Raw genomic sequence first — 22,557 nt, forward strand, 5'->3', positions numbered from 1 at the left:
TGAATAGATCGCTCATAAATGTCACATTTACTTGCACTTACTGTGGTTAGCACCTTACTAGAGAAGTTTGCAACAGACTGCATACAACATGCTAAAGAAGGATCAGAAGCATTAATATTCAAATCCAACGGGAAAAATATGCCACTTCTACCGCAGGCACAGATTGATTTTTAAAATCAATCTGTTCATAGATATTTCATCTGTAAAATGTGACTTAATTTATTTGTATCATTGCAGTGTTAGCTGACTTCAGTTAAGGCACAAGTGACATCTTATGTCCATGAAAATCCAATGGCTGTCATTGTATTGTCTCTGAACAGTTCCTGCTTTGTTTTCTTGAGTTTTATTTTTTAATCAAGTGAGTTAGCACTGGAATTGCCTCTTCTGACAAGAAACATAGCCATTTCTTCTTAGAATCTATTAAAAGACTAAGATCAGTATCATTCTGAAAAAAATATTCTAAACAATATTCACTTTAATACCTGGGCAAATGTGGAAGTTTGTTCAGGCTTGTAGGTTGCTTCAACAGCTGTTTCAGTTGCGCACCTCTTTATTGAGCATGTGCAGTTTCTTCTCATCCCGGAGATCTGATCCTCAATCATTGCACATGCTCAGACTGAATGTTTGGTCCTGTGTATGGGTGAGCAGACTGCATTACGAATGGATTTCCCTCCACCTGTGAATGCACGGTGATGCATACTCACACGTGTTGAGCTGAATCTCTGCGCATGCTCAGTAATGGAAGTCTATGAGAAGTGGCGCTGCTTTCGAGAATGTCACAGCACATTTCTCACCTTGTCACCGGTTGAAAACTACTGGTTTACGCACACATACCAACAGATACAAAAACACAGAAGTTTTTATGAGCAGTGGGTAAGACTGGGAAGGTAGCTCAGTGACTCCTGTCCACAAGGTTTTTTGAGCTGCCCCTTTTGCTGATCAGAATACTGCTTTTCCATCTTCCTTCTCCAGATTCTTTCACCTGTTTTAGGAGGCACATGGTGACTGGTTCATATTTGTAAGGGCCTCTGAGCTACTAATTAAACATCATGGCTTACAGCAACTGAGGAGGGAAAATAAACTGTCTATTTTCAGTCTTGAGATGCTTTATACTATAAGCAAAAATAGCTCCTTCCCTTCCAGAGATCCAATGACTTCTGACTGGTATATTCATATACCAAGCTGTTGAGTTACCTGGAAGCCAATCATATTGTTGGCAGGAAGAAGGCCTTTGCTATCAATAATAGATCACCATCCACAGACCAATTACCTACTTGTTGCTGACCCAATTTCCATCCACATATGGCCCCCTGATTCTAGCTCATCTGTAACTAGGCTTTCCCCATGGCTTAAACAAACAGCTCTGTAAGTAGCATAAAGAGTGTAAGTTAACTTGTTTTTAAAAACTGCAAAAATCCTTCAACAATCTTTGGTTTTTAAACCAGTTCTTTTCCCTTTTCAGTTCACAATCAAAAATAGAGAACAATAAAAGACACAGTCTTTACATAACCATTACGGAAACCTAAAACCAAAATACTGCAGATGGTGGGAATCAGAAATAAAGACAGAAAATGCTAGAAAAAACATTCAGTAGCATTTACTATATAAACCGTGATTAAAGACTGATTTCTTATGCATGTTTTATTAACCACTGTACTAATTTATTAAATAAGCATTCAGTATTTCGGAAACAAACACAGAGAATGCTGGAGAATTCAGAGGGTCTAACAGCATCTGTGGTTAGAGAAACTGAGTTAATGTTTTGAATCTGGTATGAGTCTTCTTAAGAAATTTTATTCAATGTTTCAGAGCTTGCAACCATTAAAAGAAATGGGCTCGAAATGTGTCTCTGATGGCGGTGCAGTCAACAAAATTGAATATCAGGTATAAGGTAACAGGTGGTTGATGCATTACCACTTGCTCTGAGAATTTCTACCCTAATGCATATTGAATGAGAGCCGGCGGTCGAGGGTGGGGTGGGGTGCAGCGGGTTTGCGTGGCCATACAAACAACATCACCAATCTACGCTTGCTGCAGAAAGCTTCACAGGTTCTGTGGTATTCTTCACTATTGTAAGTGAATTCTGCATCTATTACTTTCTGAAATTATCTCACACTGCTTATGCAATAATATAAGTGATTTTGAGTGAGAGCCTTTTCAGGATGACCAAGGGTTTGCTGAATGTGTGAGGATCCAGCAAAACAGATTCCTGATGCTATCAGATATGGACTGTAAAAATAGGACAAATTCTCCATCTAAGTATACACATGCTGGCTAAAGCCACATTTATAGCCCATTCCTGAATGTCAGGCTATGAGCTTAGATTTGATGCCCCAATGTTTTTTCAGATTATATCATATTGAGCAGAAAGAAATGAAAGGGCTGAATGTTTTGCCCTCTCCATTCCACTCACCAAGTTGGTTTTCAGCACTGGGGGAGGGGTTGCATGTTACATATGGCAGACAGGTAACCCACAGCCTTTCTGTTCATACGAGTCTGGTCCCCAGCCACTATCCCACCTGCCCCTAGCTTTATTGAGACCCTTAAGGGACCAATTAAGGAACTCCACCTACCTCCACTGGCATAATATGCTGGACATTGGAAGGCAGGCCAGAGGGGAAAGGCCAGTTTTTCACCAAGGTACAGCCTTTGGGAAGTCCCCCATGAAAACAAAGCACACTACTGCCTCAAAGATCATACTCTTCTTTTCTATCTTCCTAACAGCCCCCAAACTCCATTGCCATCTCCTTTGACTCCCTCCTGGCTGTAAACCTGTGACCCACACAGGTTCAGTTGCCATCAATTTTCGTTGTGTGCAAGACTTGCTTTCACTGAGGGACATAAGCTCCACTCACTGCTTGTTAAGGCCAACCGCATCATAATATTTCTGAAATTCGACCTGTCTGACTGACTTTTCCAACGACAGGGTTGGCAACATGACTCGTCCTCCTTAAAATTCTGTCCCCCTAAGTCTCATAAATATCCGCAAATGCACATAAGTGTGTGATATGTGTGATATCCCCTTCTCTCTTTGTCTGTCATTCCATTATGACAGTAAAGGTATTAGATCGCTGAGCACTGCTCATCAAGCCATTGCTTCATAGCATCAACCGTGATCTCCTTTCCCGGTCTAATACTATATGTTCAGGCTCATGAAACAACAACAAGGTTATTGACACATCTTTATTTGACAGCAATTTAGTCAATGGTGCTATTGCTGCACCTGTAATTGGTTTGCAATCCATCTACAGACACTTTTTAATTTCTTTAGTGCAGAAAAATCAATTTGATTTGTATTTGTAGTTACCACTAACACTGGGAGGGTCATAGAAATTCTATTTCTAGAATGTTATGTACACTCAATAAAATACTCAAAGTATCAGTGCCAGGAGCTTGGAGATTGTTTGTTCAGAACAGACACACACCCAGAAAAATCTAGATCACTTATTTCAACCCCAATTTATTTTCTGGCTGCATTTATTCAAGCAGAATGGTCAAGCATGCAAAGTGAATTATGTTGTTAGCTTTCTTAAGGGCAGTTCTGGGTGGCACAGTGGCTAGCACTGCTGCCTCACAGTGCCAGGGACCTGGGTTCAAATCTACCCTCAGGCAACTGTCTGTGTGGAATTTGCACATTGTCTGCATGGGTTTCCTCCAGGTGCTCTGGTTTCCTCCCACAGTCCAAAGATGCGCAGGGTACATGGATTGGCTACGCTACAGTGCCCAGGGATGTGTAGGTTAGACATGGGAAATATAGGGGAATGAATCTGGATGGGATGCTTTTCAGAGGATTGGTCTGGACTTGTTGGGCCGAATGGTCTGTTTCCATACTGTAGGGATTCTATGATTCTAATCCTGTTTGGTTATCTATTTTGACAACACATGAACATGGCACAAATCTTTAGGGGATTAGGTGACCAGAAGATCCTCTTATATCCCATAATAAACAAGATTAAGGGTTGCCTGCAGTCAGGGAGATTTTGACATCTAAACAAAGAAACCCCCAAAGAACTGCAGATGCTGGAAATCAGAAACAAAAACATAAATCGCTGGAAAAACTCAGTAGGTTTGACAGCATCTGTGAAGACAAAGCAGAGTTAACATTTGGATGTAGATTTAAAACATACCATTTTGGTTCAGCTGCCAGCTATGAGATCTTGAGGCTCAATGGTATTGCCTCTACTCTGGGCCAGAAGACCCAGGTTCAAGTCCCACTTGCTGCAGAGGTGTACTATAATGTATTCAAACAGGGTGGTTAGAAATTGTCCATTTTTCTCCCAATGGGTCTTGTAATGCAACGAGAGGATTCCTGCCTCTAGGCTAAAAAGTCAGTGTTCAAATGCTTCCTGCTCTCAAGATACATTGTAACACGTCTGAGCACATTGATTACAATAACTATACTTCTGCCAAACTCCATTTTCACTCCAGCTGAAATCTGGGAGAGGTATGTGGGCAATCCAGTACCACAGAGAATGCTGGAGAAATTTAGTGAGTCTGGCAGCACTGGTGGAGAGACAAACAGAGTTAATTGTATAAGTCCTTTTTATTCATGTGTGGGATGTGGGCATCGCTGGCTGGCTAGCCAGTGTTTACTGCCTGTCCCTAGTTGCTCTCAACTCTTCGTCAAAACTGAAAGGAAAGTTTTTAATGTACATTTGACATAGGCAGAGGAGGAGCAATGGGGCAGATAATATAGAGGCCCACTGCAAAACACAAAGGGGTTGTTAATGTGGAGAAAGATAAAAGTGGGTGTAAATTAAGGTATGAAAGGGCGAGAATGGGTCCTTTCTACTAAGAGTAAAGTAAGCACTGTGGGGAGGAGATGATGATGAAAGAATGTAAGAAAAGTGGAGAATGTAATGGAATGCATTCAGTTTCTGAAGTAAGGGAATTCAAGATTGAGACCTCGAGTATGTAAAGGACCTAGGTGGAAAATGAGGTGCTGTTCCTTGAGCTTGCACTGCGTTTCGTTGGAAAATTGCAGCAGGGCCAAGGCAGAAATGTTAGCATGAGAGCAAGGTGGTTCATTAAAATAACAAGCAACTGAGAAGTCAGGATCATTCCAATGGACAAAGCGAGGTGTTCAGCAAAGAAATCACTCAGTCTGCATTTGGTCTCGCCAACGTAAAGGAGACTGCATTCTGAGCAGTAAATGCAGAATTCTAACTTGAAAGAAGTACATGTATAATGCTGCTTCACCTTAAAGTTTTTGACAGTGAAGAAGGAGGAGATCAATGGGCAAGTGCTGTACCTTTTACAATTTCATGAGAAAGTGCCATTGGGAAATGAGGAAGTGTTTGAGCCAGGGTAACATGGAGGTAATGATCTCTGCTGAATGCTGACAATGGAAGGGAAGGGAAGATGTGTTTGGTGGTGGACTCCTGCTGAAAGTGGAGCAAATGGTGCAGAATGACCCTTTGAAACTAGAGACTGATGAGGTGGAAAGTAAAGGCAAGAAATCCTATTGTTATTCTGGGAAAGAAGGGAAGGGGTGAGGGCAGATGTGTGGGAGATGAGTCAGACATGGCTGAAGGCACTCTCAACCACAATGGGGGGACTCCTCAGTTGAGGAAAAGGAGGTCATGTTTTGGACGGCCTAGCAGAAGGTGGCATCATCAGAACATATGAAATGGAGATGGAGAAACTGGGAGAATGGAATGGAATCCTTGCAGGAAATAGGGTATGAGGAGGTGAAGTAGCAGCAATTGTGGGAGACAGTGGATTTGTATTGGTGGACAGTCCATCCTCAGAAGTGGAAACAGTGAAGTCAAAGAAGTGAAAGGAGGTGAATGTGAGAGAAGGGTGGAAATTGGAGGCAAAATTGATTAATTTTTCTAATTCCAAATGAGAGCAGAAAGCAATAATGATGTATTGGAAAATGAGTTGCTGGTGGGACCCAAGTAGAACTGGAACAAGTAATGTTGCACATACCCCAAAAGAGGCAGGTGTAGCTGGGACTTATGCAGGTACCGTTAGCCACTTCTTTGACTGGGAGTAAGTGGCACATGTTAAAGGAGAAGTTGTTCAAAGTGAGAATGAGCTCAGCCAGGCAGAGAAGGGTGGAGGTGGTTGGGGACTGTTCAGGCCTCTTTTCAAGGAAGAAGCAGAGAGCCTTCAGAACATCCTGATGGGGAACTGAATTGTAGAAGAATTGCACATCCATGGTGAAGAATTTGCAGCTGGGACCAGAAAACTAGAAATTGTGGAACCAACGTAAAACGTCAGAAGAATCAAGAATGTAAGTGGGAAAACACTGACCAAGGGGAAATATATACAGTCAAGATAGAAAAATATAAGTTCAGCAGGGCAGGAACAGGCTGAAACAAAGGGTCTGCCAGGGTAATCCTATTTGTGATTTTTGGGAAAGAGGTAGAAGTAGCAGTGTGGGGTTAAGGACAATGAGCTGGAAAGCTATGGAAAGGAGATCTCAAGAGGAGATGAGTTCGTTGACAGTCCTGGAAACTACAGATCAATGGTAGGGGTCATGATCCGGGGCAGATAGGAGGAACCATCTGAAAGTTGGTGCTCAGCCTGTGCCAGGTAGAGGTCAGTGTGCAAGACGACAACCAAACCATCCTTATTGGCAGGTTTGATAACAAGGTAAGGGTTGGACCTGAGGGAACAGAATACAGAAAGTTCAGAGTGAGACAGGTTAGAGTAGGTGAGAGGACCAGAGAAATTAAGTGACTGATGTCACGTTGGCAGTTCTCACTGAAGAGATCAAGTGTCATCAAATGGCCACAGGGAGAGGTCCAAGTGGAAGGAAAGTATTGAAGATGAGTGGTAGGGTCTGTATGCTGGGGAAGGGATTCCTGTCCAAAGAAGAGAGCATAGAGGCAAAGACAATGGAAGAAACATTCAGTGTCATGTTATGCCTCACATTCATTGAAGTGAGGACACAAAGGGATAATTGATTGTTCCGCATCAGAGAGGGAAAGGTCAGAGGGTGTGGTGAATACACAGCGAGAGGTGGGATTAGATGAATGCACATAATTGGATAGAAGAGGAGGGAAGAAAGGAACCAGAGGGGTGTTGGTGCTCTTGTGTTTTGGAGCCTGCATTCTCTAACACCCAAAAGGAAGAGAAAAAGTTTCTTATTAAAGCATTGAATGAGATGAAGAATGAAATGGAACTGGGGACCGGGACAGCTTTGAGATAGTGTGAGGCATTGCTGACGGAGAGAGAAATCGAGAGTGTGCATGTGATGTTGCATGGCACTGAGAGTGAAACTCAGGATTCAGTGGAAACAGCTGGCTGAGGAGCTTTGGATGTCTCGGAAGCATCTGTGATCTTGGCTGGGTTCAAAACATGAAGACTGGAACTTGAATTGGAATCTGAGTGAGAGAAGGCAGAGTTGGAGACAGTTACTGAGGAAGGAGATGCAACTGTGAAAGTGAATTGTAGCAAACACTTTATCCAACACTCGGCAGGAGTTAGAAAGAAAAGGTGAGGGTGGTCAATCTGTGGAACTCATTTCCGCAGAGGGCTGTGGAGGCCAAGTCATTGAATACACTTAAGACAGAGATAGATAGGTTCTTGATTAGTAAGGGGATCAAGGGTTACAAAGAGAAGGCAGGAGAATTGGGGTTGAGAAACATATCAGCCATGATCGAATGGTGGGGCAGATTCGATGGGCCAAATAGCCTATTCTGCTCCTATATCTTATGGTCTAACAAGACAAAAAAATGAAAATGGAAATCCCATGGAGGGAAGAGCAGAACCTCCTCAAGGCAGGCATATATTTCCCACACCAACTGAGGTCTCCATGAAGGTCGCTCCTTCTCAACCTCTCCCCTCAACTGTGGTTGGTTTTAGATGGTCACCATTGTCAAATCTGCCTCCATTGTCTCTTGTTCTTTCTGTTCGATAATTGAATGTCAGACTATACTTTCAACAATGACAGCTCTCCAAGGTGACTTTTATATTTTTTTTTAAGATTGATTTTAAGTTTCACTGTTAGCCATGTGAGGAATTGGAATATTCCTCAATGAGAAAACATTAATATTCATTGTGGTAACTGAATGTTAATCTCAATGAAAAATGACTGAATAATCTCACACTGTAAAATATGTAGGACAGCTGTCTGCAAACAGTAAACTACAGTGCCCAGTAATAGTTACATATATTAGTTGCAGCTATTTTCAAAAAGGGTAAAATAAATTTTGTGAACCTACACATACACTTTTTTTCTTTAATGATCATTTAGGAGTTATTTTCTTTTTGTGAATGCTATTGATATCACTGTTTATCTTATATAGAGGATAAACAGTATCAACAGCAAGTCATCCGATACAAGTGGTGGGAACTGTACTATTAAACGATGGCAACTATTGCATCGACAGAACACCTTTTATGGAATGAAAATGTTCCAAGATGTTTTATGGGAGTACAGCCAAACAAAAATTGACAGCAAGTCAAAGAAAGAGAAATTACAGGACAGTGACTGAGACCAAGAGTATGATCAAAGAAGTTGGAAAGAGGAAAGGGAGATTGAATTGGTGAGACTTAGGCATGGAATTTTAGAGTTTTAGGCCTAGTTGGCTGCATCCATAATCAATGGTGCACAAGGGGACAAAACACAGGCAGCAGGCTTTGAATAAGTTTATGTTGTGGAGAGTAGGAGGCTGACCAGGAGAGAATTGGAATGGTCAAGGCTAGATGCAACAAAATCATGGAGAACTTTAGCAGTAGATGGACTGAGGAAGTGGCAGGCATAGGTTGTGTTAATACAGAGACAAAAGTAATCTTAATGATCAGTGAGGATGTCAGGTTAGAGCTCAGCAATGGGTTCAAAAGAATGGTGAGATTTGAATTGTCTGGTTCAGTTTAAGTCGGCGACCAACAAAGGATGTTGCTATTTTATATTTTGTATGTGCTTATTTACTTAATGATGATAGAAACATTAGACTTTTTAGCGAATTTTCAATGCAATCAATGAATTAAGATTATGAATCTGATAAAAAAAGACGTAAAAGGGATTGTCACTGGACTGCATGACAACTTTACTGCATTTTTACTCATGCTTACAAAACTCAAAATACAATGTCCAAATTAGATGTGATTCCATACTAAACCTTTGCTAAAAATTTCTAATTATATGACAACCAATTTAAGATTATCGATTAGGCTCATAATATGATAGACTTGTGTATACTGGAAGCTACTTGTATTGTGACAAAAGCCCCGTCCTTTGCAGACAGAAAGAACATATACATATGTGTTATGACTGCTTCACCCTAACAAAACAGGTGACAGCCAATCTCTGTTTAATTTCTCAGAGTTATGGCTTCATCAAGCAGAGTCAACTTTGCATAGTTTGATTTTAAACAAAGATTGGTAGTTAATTGTCAGTCATCATCTAACTGGTGCATTCTCCATCACAATACCTCAACCAATCAGCACTCTCATTTTATGCAGATTAAAATATGGCTTTCTCTGTACAATGGTATTTCTTGAGAATTGTCCCGTTAAATGCAAGACTAAAAGATTTGAACAAAATGTGACTTTATTCAGTAATACTCAAGTAGTATCTGTGGTAGAATGAAAATGAACAAGAAATGGTTGTCGGCAATGCTCTCATCTATTTTTGGTTTGAGTAAGAACATCCTTTCAGCAAAGTCCATCAATAGGTTCATATTGAACTCGGACTTTGGTCAATTCAGTAAAAACATTGAGATTACTGAGACGTCCCAATGCAATTGGTTTCTGTCAAGGCATTATTTTTGTTCATTCATGGGATGCGGCTGTCAGTGGGCAAGTCAGCATTTATTACCCATCTCTTATTGCCCTTGCGAAAGTGATAGTGAGCAGTCTTCTTGAAATACTGCTGCCTATGAGAAGCAGGTTCACCGACAGCACTTTTCAGGAAGGAGTTCGGATTTTGACCAGCAACAATGAAAGAACAACAACATAGCTCTATGTCAGGATGATATGCGTCTTGGAGGCGAAATTGCAGGTGGTAGTGTTCCCATATATTTTGTGACCTTGCCCTTCTATGTGGCAGAGGCTGAAAGTTTAATAGGTGCTGTCAAAGGAGTCTTGGAAAGTTGTTGCAGACATTGTAGATGTACACACTGCAGCCACTGTGCATCAGGGTGGAAATGGTGAAGGTATTAGATTACATTGCTTTGTTCTGGATGGAGATCTACCCATCCAGGCAAATGAAGAGTATTCTATTACTGGTAACCTATAAATGGTGGATAAATGGGCATTGGTTAGTTCAGTTGGCTGAATGATTGGTTTGCAAGGCAGTGTAATGCTAACATTGTGTGTTCAATTCCTGCACTAGCTGAGGTTACCATGAAGGACTCACCTTCTTCAACCTCTCCTCGTGCCTGAGGTGTGGTGACCGTCAGGTTTATCTGCTGCCAGTTGTCTGTCTCTAATGAGAGAACAGCCCTGTGGTCTGGTACGACAATGGCGACTTTACCTTTTAGATAGTAGACTGGTATTGAGAATTCAGGAGGTGTGGTGCTCACCATAGAATCCATAGCCTCAGTGCTGCACTTGGTAGTTGTAGAATGCAAATGATTTGTCCACTTCAGTTTCTGATCAATGCTAACTGCCAGGGTGGTGATAGGGGAAACTCAGTGAAGGCAATGCCATTGAATGCCAAGTAGCAACAATTGGATTCCTTCTTGTTGGTGATTGTCATTGCCTAGAACTGTAGTGTTGTGAATATTAGTTGTCACGCATTAGCTGAAATCTGCATGTTTGTTGAGGTTTTACTGCATTTTGACACAGACTTCTTCAGTATCTAAGGAGTCACAAATGGTGCTGAATACTGTGAAATCTCCAGCCAACATTTCTACATCTGACCTTATAACGGAGGGAAAATAATTGAAGAAGCACCTACCATACTATCTTGAGGAACTACAGCAGTGATGTTCTGGGGCTGAGATGATTTATCTCCAACAACCACAACTTCCGTTGTGCTAGGTATGAATTGTCCCTCTCATTCCTACTGACTTCAGTTTGGCTGAGACTTACCGATTACAAACTCAGGCAATTTCTCTATTGATATCGAGGACAGTGCCTCTCAATTTCCATCTTGAGTTCAGCTCATTTGTCCATGTCTGGACCATGTCTGTATTATAGTCAGGCATTAGGTAGGCTTGGTAGAACCCAAATTGAGCATCAGTGAGCAGATTAGTACTGAGAATGTGTCACTCGACAGCACTGTTGACAACACCTTTGATGAAGAGTAAACTGCTGGGGTAGTAGATGGCCACGTTGGATTTGTTATACTTTTTGTGGACAGGAGATACCTGGGCAATTTTACACATTGCCAGGCAGATTCCAGTGTTGTAACTAATCTGGAACAGTTTGGCTAAGGATGCTTCTGAAGCACATATTCAGTACTATCGCCAGAATGTTTTCAGGGCCCATAGCCTTTGCAGTATTCAGTGACTTCAATCATTTCTTGGTATCACTTGGAGTGAATTGAATTGGTTGAAGATTGGCATCTGTGATTCTGGAGACCTCAGGAGGAGCTCAAGATAGATTATCTTTTCAGCACTTCTGGCTGAAGATGCTTGGAAATGCTGCAGCCTTGTCTTTTGCAGTGATGTGCTGGTTTCAACATTTACGAAGCCTCTGCCTCCAGTGAGATGTTTGATGGTCCACCATCATTTATGGCTGGATGCAGAGGACTGCACAGATTATAATCGATCTGTTAGTTGTGGAATTGCTTTGCTCTGTGTATCATTTGCTGCTTGTGTTGTTTGGCACACAAATATGTGCGTCGGAATGGTATTTGAGCTTCACCAGGTTGACTAATCATTTTTAGGCAAGCCTAGTGAAGCACCTGGCATGTGCTGTTGCATACTTCATTGAAGCAACTTTGATCTCCTGGTATGTTGGTAAGGGTAGAATCAGGGATATGCCAGGCCAAGAGCCTACAGAATGTGGTTGACAACATTTCTTCCGATTGTTCATGGCCCATCGTGCCTTATGGATGGCCAGTCTTGAGTTGCTAGATATGTCTGAAATCTATCCCATTGAGCACAGTACTAGTGCTGCACAACATGATAGAGTATATGCTCAATATGAAGGCAGGACTTCATCTTCAGGTGTATCACGTGATGGTCACTCCTACTGATACTGTCAGGGACAGACAAATCTGCTACAGGTAGTTTGGTGAAGATGAGGTCCAACAGATTTTTCTCTTTTGTTGGTTCTCTGACCACCTATAATAAACCCAGTCTAGCAGCTATGCCATTTAGGACTCAGCCAGTGCAGTGAGCAGTGGTGCTAATAAGCCATTCTTGATGACGGATATTGATGTCCTCCATCCAGAGTATATTCTGTACCTTGTTGTATTCAGCACATCCTTCAAGCAGTGTTCAATTTGGAAGAGAACTCATTAATCAGCTGAGGATGGGTTATAGGTAGTAATCATCAAGAGATTTTCTTGCCCATGTTTGACCTGATGCCATAAGACCTCATGGGATCCAGAGTCAATGTTCAGGACTCCCAGGACAACTCACTCCCAACTACATACCATTGTGTCACCATCTGTACTGTAGGTGAGATTTGTCAGTAATATTCAAGGATGGTGATGTGTTGTCTGGAACGTTTTCTCCAAGGGATGATTCCATGAGTATGACTATGTCTTTGACTAGTCTATGGGGCAGCTGTCTCAGTTTTGGCACAAGATGTTAGGAGGACTCACAGTTGACATACTTTACAGGGTTGTGTGCCAGTGTTGCTTCTGGTGCCAAGTGGACTGGGTGACTTAATTCCTTATTTCAGATAACTGAGTGGCTTGCTAGATCACTTCAGTTCAGAGTCAACCACTTGATATGGATATACAGTCTGACCAGGTAAGGGTGAGAGATTTCCTTCTTTAAGAGGCACTAGAGAATTAAATGGGTTTTTAAACAAAAAAAAACCATAGAGTTATGGACCAGACCAAAGCTTGTTCAAATATATCAAGGAGATAGCCTGGATCCTAACTTTTATCTTATTTGAAGGCAAATGTAAGCTGTGTGCTCTAAATGTAATTTGATTAGTTACACTACTCAGCTTTAAGCAAAACACAGTTTATTCTTACATTCAGTTAAAATACAAACAAAAGAAAGAAGAATTGCTTTAACTTTAACCCTATTGGAAAACTTAACAGAATAAAAGATTATTTAATCACTATACAGTAAAATAGATTGTCTCATATGCGGTGTATCTCCAGTCCAGGAGAAAAGAACACTCAGAAAATTCTGGCAAACAGAGCGAGAACTTCAGTTTTCTGCTGTGGGTGAGAGAGATGTATAACAGCTTCCACGGCCAATTGTAAAACCCCAACAACTAAAACTAAACTCAAACCGTGGTTCTGTGGGTGCCTGACTCCACTCATTCATGCTGCTTCTATTGTTCTAAGTTAAATCAAACCCAGGGTCTCACAAGCGGATTACTTTATTGACTTGGAACAGACAGCTCGCTACCTCTGTCTTAAAACCTTTCTTCAATAAAAAAAGGATAAAATATACCTCTTAACACCATTGTGTTGTCACAATGGTCATCATTAAACTATTTTATAATTCCAGATTTATCAATTGATGTCAAATTGTATCATCTGCAATAGTGGGATTTGAACTCACTCTCCAGAACTTTAGCCTGGGTCTCTACATTCCTAATCCAGTAACAATGTCACTACAACATCTCATCAATGTAAATGACACAGATATGCAAAATAAGATTCTATCCAAAAGAAACAACAAAGCCCTAAAGACATTGCTGTCCATTAATGAAATTAACTCGGTAGGTTATCAGTGACACACTGAGTTAAACTGGTTCAGAACAGCATGGAGATTTGTTGTTGGATACCCAATTAAGTAGATTCAAATGCTCTCATTTTTGGTAGCAGTCTCAGGAATCTCTGCGCAAGAATATATATTTATATTCTGAACTTATTTGTTTTGCCCCCAATGAGAAATATAAACTCTGTTAACAGTAATCTGAATTAAACACCTTTAGTTCATTCAGAAAAAAATTTAAGCATTTAAGCAATATTTTTCCCAATATTATGCCAATGTTCAAGAACCACATTCATTGGACGTGTGCAATGGAAATCCAGCTGAAAACTACAGGCAAATATTTGAATGATAGTTTAAATAAGCAAGACAGTCAGCGCTCCCAAAAGCAATGGAAGCACAATGATAAACTTGCCAAGTGGCAAAACCAGTAATCCATCTAATCACATGATTTTGATTAGTCTGGCGTTTAGTCCTGATGTTACAATATAGTCTGTTGTTTACTCTGCTCCACACTGTACAAAATGGTCCAAATTATTGTTTTGATTATAGCGCCATCTTGTGATTGTGGTATTAAACAGTCATGATCAGCAATAATGTGGAGGTGCCGGTGTTGGACTGGGGTGGGCAAAGTTAGAAATCACATGACACCAGGTTATAGTCCAACAGGTTTATTTGAAAACATAAGCTTTGAAAGCCTCAGTCTTTCTTCAGGTGTTAGTGCCACCTGAAGAAGGACTGAGGCTCTGAAAGCTTGTGTTTTCAAATAAATCTGTTGGACTATAACCTGGTGTCGTGTGATTTCTGACTATGATCAGTAATAAGCAGATAAACATGCACTATGCTGTATTAATTACGCAAGCCAAAGAATAGCGCAGAAAATTTCAATTACCTGATCAAGCTGGTGTTCTGGAAAATTGTCATTTATTGTATTATGGCTCACTGCCTACTATTATAACAAACCATTCAGACAAGAAAGCCCTACAGTCAATTCCTGGTCTGTGCCGAGTTAGTTAATCTCAGCCAGGGCTACAGTTTGTATTCTGTAATTGGCCTCAGGCCCACTAACCTACAGAAAGGAAATTTCAGCCAGGATTCCTCATCATAATAGCTACCCTTCAATTCCTACCACATGTGTGCACATTTGATGAGGACAGATTAGGAATAACTGTGATACTGGCCACCACTGAATGTCCTGCTAACACTCACTGTCTAGGCTCATCGATGAAGAATAACATTTTACACATGATTGTCTGAATCACTGCTGGTACTATTAAAACATACCCAAGCAAAAATCAATGATTTAGAGATAATAAAAAGGATAGAAAATGAAGAGGAGAACATCGAGAAAGAAATGCTAAAAGCAAAACATGAAGGCTGCTGGAAATCTGAAACAAGTACAGAAAATTGCTGCAGAAACTCAATAACTCATACTGGACTCAAAATGTTAACTGTTTGCCTCTCCACAGAGGCTTCCAAACCTGTTAAGTTTCTCCAGCAGTCTCTGTGTTTGAGAAAGAAATGATGATGGGCACACGATTATTTACACGAATCTCATCATACCACAAAAAAATTCTGAGCTTCTCCAATCTGTCTAAACGAAGAAATCCCCTAACCATTCTTGCAATCATTTTTCTACACCCTTTCAGGAGTCTTCATATCCTTCCAAAAATGCAGTGTGATCCCCAGAATTAAATACAATACTCCAGTTGAAGCCAAACCAGGATTTTTAAAATGTTCTTCAAAATTCCTTTTTCCCAGGACTAGCCACCTTTTCTGAACTAACTGATACATCTAGGGAAGAGAAAGCTGTGCCTCAGACCACTATTATAAAAACATAGGATCCCATGTCTTTTCAGTTACCTTTGTCAATCAGCCCTGTCATCATCAGTGATTGATTTGCCGATGTTTCTACATCTCAATTGACGAAGATTTAAAATTTAAACCATTCAGTGGAATGATAAGTATAATTCAGTAAAGCAGGCATCTTGAAAACTCAAAATAGTCTCTATTTGATTCTCATTGATAGTGAAATGAATTAAGCTGCTGTGGCTAGCTGTAAAGAATATTTCACTGCTCATGAGCTTTATCTAGGTGCAAAACAAAACTTTTAGAAAAAGAGGCACATAAATTCTCAATAGGCTACACAAACTAACAATTAAAATCCAAAACAAGTTGCTCCCAAAATAATCACAATATGTATATGGCATTGAATTTACATGTTTACAATTTTATCTGAATCCTGAAAACTCATCCTCAAGCAAAATTATTTCTCAAAATAGCATGAACAGAATTTAATTGAAATAAAAGCCTATCAGCACACAAGATTATATATTTTGAAACAAACACAGTAAGTGCTGCAGAAACTCAGCAGGATTGGCAGCATCTGTGGAGAGAAAAACAGGGTCAACATTTTCAGTCCAGTGACCCTTTAACAGACTAACTGATACCTTCGCTCAGATTGTTCATTTCAAAGAAAGGATTACATAATCACCCACAGTGATTACCCACATTAGCAGCTTTTCCTCACATGTTAGCAATTCTACTTTATGTTTATTAACTACATGTACTATATCCATTAATTAGTGCTAACATTCCAACAGGAATAACATGGTTACATTTTACTGATAATTCTTACCTTATATGTGCTGGATTCATTTAAATCATTTTGGCCTGTAATGAAAGGGTTCAAGCCTATGTCAGAAAAATAAACACTAAGTTAATAAAGCTCTTGCTTATCAGGTTGCAATCCTGTGCTGCACATACAGATTCAGCTATCACTGCACAGGGACTTAATTCTGAAACAAAGGTTTATTAAAAATAAACAAATGATTTCAATAACAGAGCTGATCTCGTGTGTTAGTTATGGTTGCATTTGGCTCTCAAATGTTGGCAGTGGTGGTAGTACAGCCCAGCTTTCATAGAACGATCCCTTCATTCAAAATGTTAACTTAGAAGAAGGGATTACAAATACACGGAGTTGTCTTCCCGCGAATTTAGAAGATTAAAGGGTGACTTGTTCTGAGCTTTCAAGGTATTAAGGGGAACTGCTAGGATAGATGGAGAAGATATTTCTATTAGTTCCACTGTTTCAGGAAAAGGGGACATAATTTCTGCCAAACCTTCAGGATTGAACTTAGGAAACTGTTTCTATGCAAAGGGAAGCTTGGAACTCTCTTTTGCAAAAACAATTGATATTACAGCAGTTGTAAAGTTTAAATGTGAGATTGACAGATTCAATATCTTAATACAAAGTTATTAAGAAGTGAGATCCCAGATCAGCCACGATCTTGTTGAGTGGAGGAAGAGGTTTGAGAGGAAAAATGGCATTATCCTGTTCCTAACCCATAATACATTTTCATTATGATAGTTGGAGAATAATTGTCACACATTAGAATCAATTATGAAAATTAAATAGTGAAAAGGGACTGTCAGGTGCTTTTAAACTTTCTATAAACCTAATTTTTATCATTGTCAATTTTAGATATTCCTAAAAAAATTGTCTGACCGTTTTATCCTCAGTTAATAAATATTCTTTACACATAAAAGCAAAATGGAGTTGACAAAGAGAATTCAGGAGCCCACTTCAAACTGCCAACCAGCGACAAGGCCTGCAACTCTTTCATAACAATTAATATAGCAAAATTGAATGGGAAATAGGGATTGAAAACCATGGTAAAAATCATTATCACAAGGAATAAGTTTTGGTCATGGCTATATGTTATGTATTAATATAGGTATTTATTTTCTTCTGTTTGAGCTGTCTGCCCAAAGGCAGGTCTAACCCATGATCTCTACCAGGGATAGGGCAAAGAAACAGATCCTGAATCCACCCCAGGCAGAGCAGGGAATGTGCTCTGTGCTGTTGGCACCAATCTGTTGTAACTAACCCCCCAAGAAGTCTGAGCTCCTGTGGCAAAATACACTATTACATTCATGTTCTCTTCCCAAGCTAGAGATATTGATGAAAGAGGTTTCAACTTCTTTCTATCGCATGGATGGCTAGAAACATCCCCCACACTTGCCACATGTTGGAAGGATTTACAAATTGACCCTCAACTTGTTTGACTGTGTTATGAACATACCTTCCTTGGCTCAAGTCCTGGAGGGGGATTTGAATCCTAAGCTTCAGGTTGAGAGGCAGAGGAACTATTCACTGCACCACAGACTCTCTGATAAATACTTATGTTGAACTAATCACTTCAACACAAAAGACAGTGTTCTTGAAATTATTATTTTCATTCATTCATGCTTGGGATGTGCATGTTACTGAGAGGTCAACATTCTTTCCCCAACTTTAATTGCCCTGGAGGAAATGATGTTGAGCCACTTCCCTGAAACTTTCCAGTTGTGTGGTGAAGCTACTTGCACAGCACAGTTCGAGTTGGAGTTCCAGGATTTTGACACATCTACAATGAGGGAATGGTGATATATTTCTAAGTCAGGATGTTTTGTAACTTGGAGGGGATCTTGCAGCTGGTGGTGTTGTCATCAGACTGCTGCCCTGTCCTTCTAGCTCGTTGAGCTTGTGGGTTTGGGAGGTGCTTCTGAAGAAGCCTTTGTGATCTGCTGCAGGACATCTTGTAGACGGTACACACTGTTGTCTCTATGCTCCAGTGGTAGAGGGAGTCAATGTTTAAGATGATCGACAGTATGCACAGTAAACAGGCTGCTTTATCCTTGATGTTATCTACCTTTCCCAGATTTGTCAGATCTGTACTGTCACAGGCAAATGGAGATTATTCCATTACACTCCCTACCTGAGCCTTATGGAATTAGGCTTTGGGAAGTCAGGTTACGCAGCCTCTAACCTCCTCTTCTATCCATGGTACATTTTGTGGATGATTCAGTTCAATTTCTGGTCAATGGTATTCCCCAGTATGTTAATACTGGGGCATTAGCCACAATAAAAATGCTGATTTCACAAGTTGGTGTTTAGATTCTCTCTCTTGCCAAAAATGGTTATCGCTAGGCACTGTGTAGTATGACTGCTAATTAACATTGATTGGCCCAATCCTATGTTGCCTAGATCAAATGGTATTGAATATTGTGCAGTCATCAATGAATTGACCCCCTTCAGACCTTATGATGAAGGTAAGGTCAATGAGCAGCTGAAGATGCTTTGGCCCAGAACATCACCCTAAAGAACACAGGGCTCTTGTGGCACAGTGGTAGTGTCCCTACCTTGAGATGAACATCTCTGGCAGGTTCATATCTACACTAAAGAACTCCTTCAACAATGTCCTGGACTTGAGATGGTTGGCCTCCAATACGCACAGCCATCTTCCTTTGTGCTGCCAAGACACAGTTGGTAGAAAACTATCCTCCAATTATCACTGATTCCAAATTTAGTTGGGGTCCTCGATACCACATCATAACAAGACATTAAGGCCATCATTGTTAACTCACCTGTTGATTCAGCACTTTTGTCCATGTTCGAACACAGACAATTTTGATGTCTGGAGACAAGTGACCCTGGCAGAACCCAAACTGAGCATTGGTGAGTTAGTTATTAATGGGTAGATATCACTTAACATCACAGTTAGTAACACAAGCCCATCCCACATTGTTTGCTGATGAATGATTGTCAGTAGACTGATAGGGTGGTAATTAACCAGGTTGGATTTGTCTTGTATTTTCTGGACATGTCATGACTAAGCAATTCTATATTTTGCAGTAAATCTAAAAAATTCACTCGTTACTGACAAACCAACAATGACTTATATAACATAAATGAGTAGAGGGAAGTTAATGGATTCATTTTAAACTCAGGGGAAATTCTTTGCTGATGTTTTGCAAAAATTAAGAGAATTCTTATGAATATAAAAGAAAAACTTGACAGTGGTCACAGAAGTCAAGGGATAAGAACAAATCCCTGACATTTGAGAATGGCTTTGGCACAGAGGCAAGAGTTGGATTTGAGACTGTATAAATAAGAAGTTTCTCACAGGAGTGTGGCCTGCTAATTGAGTGGTATATTGCCTGTGCGTGAAAACTCTGGAGATGACATCTCAGGAAAAACGGCTACGTCAAAACTGCAGCCACTCAATGAAGTTCTTTCAGCAGCAAATAGAGAGATATTTTGGCACATGTGCAATTTTGCAAATGGTGCAAGGGCCTGACATTGGATTGGAGACACATTCACAGAATTCCTAACTGTCCTTCACTTCAGGGCTTAAATTTACTTGCTGGCAGTAATTCACAAAGAGGATTCAATTGTAGTCAGCAGAAACCCTTGCAGCCACTTAATGGAGGCTGATGTTTCTCTTCATGCTTGTCCTGTTGCAATGGTCACTTCTTTCCTCCCACTGAAGGCACCACCAAGGTTTTACTGCCATTCCTACAGATGACCCAGCACAGTGCACACTGCAAAACAGGCTGGTGGCTTTACCCACAAGCCACAGTGTATAGTTGTGCTAAATCTAGAATCTGCGTGCTGTCCCTAAATGGATGGAGTTTTGGAAGAATGCTCCTTATTTGGCCGCTTCCAGGTAAATCATGTTGCCATGGCCATTTCCAGGTGTCTTCGACAGTAAATTCACCAAAACAAATTAATCAATGAGTGAATATCTAATGATATACAAGTCCAACAAATTGTTCCAATTTTCAGTGGCAGTATGAAGTAGATTACATTGTCATGCTTAGGGTAAAATAGAGGATAGAAAGTACTTCTAATTTACTTGTCAGAAATCGAACTAGGAAACTTGAAAAGTTAGAGAAGCAAGATCAGAATAATTTATGTCATTGAATATTTGTACCCCAATAAAATGCTTAATCTGTTAACTGATTGAAGTACAGGGCGTTCTGCTATGACACAATAGTTGCGTTCCAGGATAACGTTGTCTCAGAAGATTGCGCTATAGGAATAACAGGGCCTATGGGAAAAGTGGAGTTGGGGACAGACCACCAAAAATATCACTCAATCACTCAACATTCTTCCTCACAACTCTCCTATAAGTATTGGCACCATGCCTATCATTTGTGTGAGCCTTGACACTAACAATCAAATAAAATCTATTCACCTGCAACATAGTCTGCATCACAGCTTAAACCATTGCTGATCTGACTTGACATTCAATTGGCACAGACTTCTGTATAGATTTTCAGATAAGTGAAGCAGAGAATGTGACCTTTCTTTCCCATATAGCCCATTGAAATTGAAATTAATTGTAGGATTAAAATGCGTTATAAACCTATAACATTGTATTCAAAATAGTGCCAGAAAAGAGCAGGTTGTAGCATGGACAACTTTTGGTATAAATGACTTACATGAACAAGTTCAAAAGTTCTTAAATATTAAATATGTAATAAAATCTAGGCAAAAATACTACATACAAAGATGCATGTTTGAACAGCACTCATATTATTTTAAATCATGCTTCTTTTTTTACATTTAATGTGGTCAGCATAAACTCTTCAATCTAAGACTTCGCATATTTTCTTAATAAGATGGTTGTTCTCTGTGTAATATTATATTTAATGTTTATGACATACAATCCAGTTACCTTTTTCAAATGAACTCATTGTGAATTAATCTGAACATTTACACCATCTGCAAGGATAGAAAAAAAGAAATTTTCCTTTGACAAAGCCCGTGATGTCAATACATACTCGATGGAATTGCATTATAGCCAACACAAGTTCACATTTTAGAAATAGCGTTCCCCTATTCGTCAATCGTGTTATAGCTAATTCGCGTTGGCGGAGCAGGCATTACAGCAGAACTCCCTGTATAATAAACTATGACAACTCACATTTAGTTTTTGTAGGGGAGTTAATATTATTAATAAATTCTGTAAAGATATTTAATTATAGCAGTCAGTCATTAATAAACAATGCATAATTGAACAATATAATCACTGGACTGTTTAGAATCAAGGTTAAATACCACCAGTTAATTTTACAACACAAACCATTACATTCATGTTTTTTTGTATCATTATAAGAAAATATGCTATAAATATATTGACTTGGTTAAGAAAAAAAGAGGTTAACAAAAAGATAAGTGAAATGATTAGTTCATGTCAGATGATGTGAAGAGATATGAGGAATGTTGCATTCTATTAACTAGAAATGCATTGCTTGTGTCTAAGGGAATAAGTAACGGCAATGTGCTGTGATTTGTACTAAAACCTTTGAGATGCTTAAACCATAACAGTTCTTAACTCAGCTAGCTGAAAGTAAGTAAAAACAGATTGAGGAATTGATTTTTGATTTTTTCAAGGAAGTAGAGGGTGACTGATGTTTTGAATTTGCTATCCAAGAAGGATGGTGGACATAGTTGTTAGAACGATACAATTAACTACTAATCTGTCTACAATAAAACAGCATGTCACAGTGACAATATTCTGACAGACACTGCCTGTATGCCATGTTCCTGAAGGACTATATCTTGTAAGGTGATAAAATGGGACCCAGTGAAAAAAAATACTTGCTTTACGATTTCTTAATGTAAAACCTGAATGGTGAATTGACAATGAGCAGACTGTTGAATAGTTTGGCAAGAAAGACGGGACTCTGTAGCCTTTATAATTGGCTTGATCAACTGACAGCCCCACCAAAATTGCAGTCTTTGGAATATTGCCACTTGGGGATTTGTAAGAGGTGTACCAAGTGCAATTGCTTTCAAATGATGCATTTGAGAACTATTCTGTATCATGCATCTCCCTGTACAGAAAACTGGACAGAGAAATGCAGACTGTAATAATAATGAACCCAAAACACAAACAATAATATAGTCTCTGAAACTCATTGGCTAGCAACCAAATATTTTAACTTATCCCACCTGAAAGATTTCAAGTATTATGAC

The sequence above is a fragment of the Rhincodon typus genome, chromosome 24, assembly GCF_021869965.1.
Source record: "Rhincodon typus isolate 14 chromosome 24, sRhiTyp1.1, whole genome shotgun sequence".
In the NCBI taxonomy this organism is placed as follows: domain Eukaryota; kingdom Metazoa; phylum Chordata; class Chondrichthyes; order Orectolobiformes; family Rhincodontidae; genus Rhincodon; species Rhincodon typus.